This window comes from Parasteatoda tepidariorum, chromosome 7, assembly GCF_043381705.1.
Source record: "Parasteatoda tepidariorum isolate YZ-2023 chromosome 7, CAS_Ptep_4.0, whole genome shotgun sequence".
NCBI lineage: Eukaryota > Metazoa > Arthropoda > Arachnida > Araneae > Theridiidae > Parasteatoda > Parasteatoda tepidariorum.
The window spans coordinates 79,636,063-79,639,752 of NC_092210.1; the positions used below are offsets into that span (position 1 = coordinate 79,636,063).

General features: G+C 27.2%; 1 long non-coding RNA gene across 1 annotated transcript in view; it reads right to left on the reverse strand.

Moving 5' to 3' along the window:
* Window positions 1-1,316: 1,316 nt before the first annotated feature.
* The window catches only part of LOC122270981 (uncharacterized), a 16,709-nt gene continuing 14,335 nt past the window's right edge, over window positions 1,317-3,690 (reverse strand). The window contains exon 2 of the long non-coding RNA XR_006226087.2: window positions 1,317-1,498. This is a non-coding gene — a long non-coding RNA (uncharacterized lncRNA). The remainder of the gene's footprint in view (window positions 1,499-3,690) is intronic.

Sequence of the window (3,690 nt, forward strand, 5' to 3'; positions counted from 1 at the left end):
TATAATATAATTTTATAATATAATCGTATAATATAATTTTAAAATCAAATATAATTTTAATATCAAACTTTTTATGGATTTGCACGAAAAAGAAATTTTATCTATTGATTTTAATTTTTAGTTTATTATTTTTATTTATTTAAATTACCATTGATTTAAAATTGTTTTACTCTTTAGAACAGCGTTTTAAAAGCACAAACATAAACAAAGCAAACACGGGGTTTCAGATAGCTTTGTGAGCTTTGAGCTAGTAAAAAATAATTGAATGTGCAGTATAAGTTGAAACAGAAGGTATTTAAACACGAAGTTAGCTGTGAATGCATATAACTTGATATTGCACATTAATTTTATAAATTAAAAGAACATAAAAAAATTTTAATAATTTTTTTTTTTTTTTTTTTTTTTTTTTTTTTTTTTTTTTTTTTTTTTTTTNTTTTTTTTTTTTTTTTTTTTTTTTTTTTAGAAAGCTTATCGAGTTTTAGAAAAAATTAACGATTTCGTTCGATATTTCCGTTACAAATACTGGTACTTTTTCCCTAAAAACGTAACGAAAGTACAATTAAAAGTACTAAATTTAAAAAGTAACGAAGTACAAGTAAAAGTACGTACTTTTTACTTGTACCGGCGGTGCAAGTAACTATAGTATAAGTACTGCCATATATGATTAGCGGTTTCTCCATATTTAACCAACCAGTTTTTAAATTTAGAGTGGTAATTTAAGCAACATTGTTTGATTTTTTTATCAACAATATAGTTATTCAAACAGGAAAATATATAATGTATCTGTTGACCCAAGTAATAAAGCATTTAATTAATCTCTAAAGTAAATGCGCTTAAATTCACACGTATCTTCGTTTGAAATGTGACCTAAGCACCCTTAAATGACGTTTACCTTTTCAGAAAACACTAAATCGTTTTTCAAAAACTCTTGCTTTATTTTTTTTCTCCGCATTTTAAACATTCTAGCACCCTTTTTTTTTAGTTATTCATATTATGTTAAATTTTTATATTACTTTTTCTGGAAATAATTTTTTTCATTTAAAAATTCCTTTTCACCAACCAATCTTCAAAATTAGTTTTCTTATTGATTTATTAAGGAAAAGTAAATAATAAAAAAAAGGTTTTAGAAATCGATACAGTGTTTTCTAAGAAATAATTAATCTAATTTGGGTATAGAACACATTTAAACATGTAGCGTAAAATTGAGGTATTGAAGAAATAATAAATAATATTATATTGCATTTCAAATTTAAGTCTCAAACTTTGTTGCTAACGTACACCATTTTCAATGAAACCATTTTCACAAAATAAACTAATTTCGCAGTTGAACATATTTATTGTACAAATAGATTTTTACACATTCCACCACAGCATCGAAAAAACATTCCAAGTTATAATGACAACATTGTAAGGTAAATTAGTCTGATATACCCTTGATGAAATAATCGAAAACTACAGAAGTCTTGCAAAAATCTTTCCATGTCATATCTTTACAAATCTAAAAGAGAAGAAAAAAAGATATAAAATAATGTAAATGAAACAATAACATATGTACTATTAACATAAAATTCGGGAACATAATTTTTTAAACAAGAAAATTTTAAATTATCATCAGTTTGCTTGCGAGCGCGATTTTTTTAAATTAAATAACGAAGAAATTTACACATCAGTTAGTTTGAAAATATTTATTATATCATTTTGAAATAAAATTGGAAACGAAAGGACAATCAAAGCGAAATTATGACGAATTTTTAATGAATTTTTTAATGAGTTTTTAATGGGTTGTGGTCCTCTAGTGGCATGCTGTTTTATCTCATACAGTTCAAAAAGAAATTCCAAGAAGTGAATAGAAAAGACCACAAAATTGGTGACCTGGATGATAGTAAATTCGTGAGTAACTTGGAAGATAAGCATAGCAACTTCATGCAACAAGCTAAACCACGTTAATCCTTGAGCATATGCTTATATTCATGTTTTCATTTCCTAGTCCAACTCTCTGGAAAAAATTGAATATCTTAAAATTATTTCATTGGATATTTTTTCTTAAATATAAGAGAGAAGAATGGTATCTTAAAGTAAATAAACTTGCCTTTGGCAATACGTGTACTGGGATCCGAAATAAAAGAAACTAAAAAATATTAGTCATCACTGAAATCTAAAATTTAAATGTAAGTTATCATGGACTGAAATGTAAGTTATCATGGTCTTGGGGTTGAATGGAATCTGAATAGGCATTCATCCTTTTTAAAATGTCTTCTTGCAATGCAGTCATGTTCAGAACATGATCGTACTTAGATTGTTTCAGGCAGTGATAAAATGGATAAAATAAATTCTGTCCAAGATTCATTTCCACAATTTTTTGGTTATCACAAACATTAAATTAATCGAAATCATAAATGTGTTTTCTCTCCTTAAATATTTCTTTGTATCCCAAATTTATAGATGCTTGTCTTCAATAATTATCTTTCTTGTTTTAATCTGCTGTTATTACGCTTTGGAGTGAATGACCTCTTTGATCAGTCAGTGTAGGGACCAAGGGTGCACGGTATCGGTCCTCGTTAGACTGCTCTATCGTAAAATGCTAAACTTCGCGTGCAGGTCGTCGTGCTACCAAAGCGGAAGAGCCTTCTCCTCTGCTAAGGATCAAAATTTACGATGGCGTATCTTCGGATCATCTTCAGGGATGTTTCCCAGACTGGTGCTAATAGCCATTGTGCAGCTCCTGTGCGACATAAATGAAGAACTACCTTTACTAAAACTAAAAAAGTCATTTCTTTATTACAGCGTCATTTTCTGATATATATTATTAAGCTTCATTTTAAGGAAACTTATTTCAATCAGTGCTAAACTTATAAACCGTTTTGCAATTATTATTTTTATATTAAAATGCTATTATATCTTCATCTTTATTTAAAATCCTTTATTTTCCTTTTCCTGTTTTCTTTGTGATATTCGATATTCAACTTACACACACACACCCACACACACACATATATAAAAAATAACATACATAGTAAAAAAAATAACAAACAACATTTTATTTTAAAAAAAAAATGAAATGTTAATTAAAAAACCGGAGAAAAAAAAGATATAATCTTTTCTTCAGCCCACACGATTATATCCACAAAACAGAGTGCTTTCTGATATTGTATCAATAAAGCCAAAGCAAAATATATTAATACAATAGTGTGAGGAGCACTCAAAAAATTTTTTTTATAAAATAACTACATAAAAATAGATCATAAAAAGTAAAAATAACATGTAAAAACAGATAATAAAATAAAATAAAAAGAAAAAACATTAAAAAGGGGGGACTATAAAGCGAGTAGCAAAATCATAACAACTTACATGGACAGTTCTTTTTCAAGAATGATTTAAAAATATTTTCGCAGAAAGATTGCCAGATTACAAAATATGAAAACAAAAGATGAAAACAAAAGCGCAAATTGAGTGTAACGAAAGGGTTCTAAAGTGTCGTTCTTACTGCACTGCTGAAGTGATTTGTTATTCTGAGTTTTGATTTGTTAGTTACCAAGGATGAGCCCGAAATGGATGAGCACAAGGTAATATTATACTGGATAATTTTAAAAATTGATCATAAATAGTTTTAGAAAATAGATGTTTATTTAAGAAAAAATATAGTTTAGAAAAGAGAAACATAAATTGCCTGTTTCGCAAATAATTTTAGCC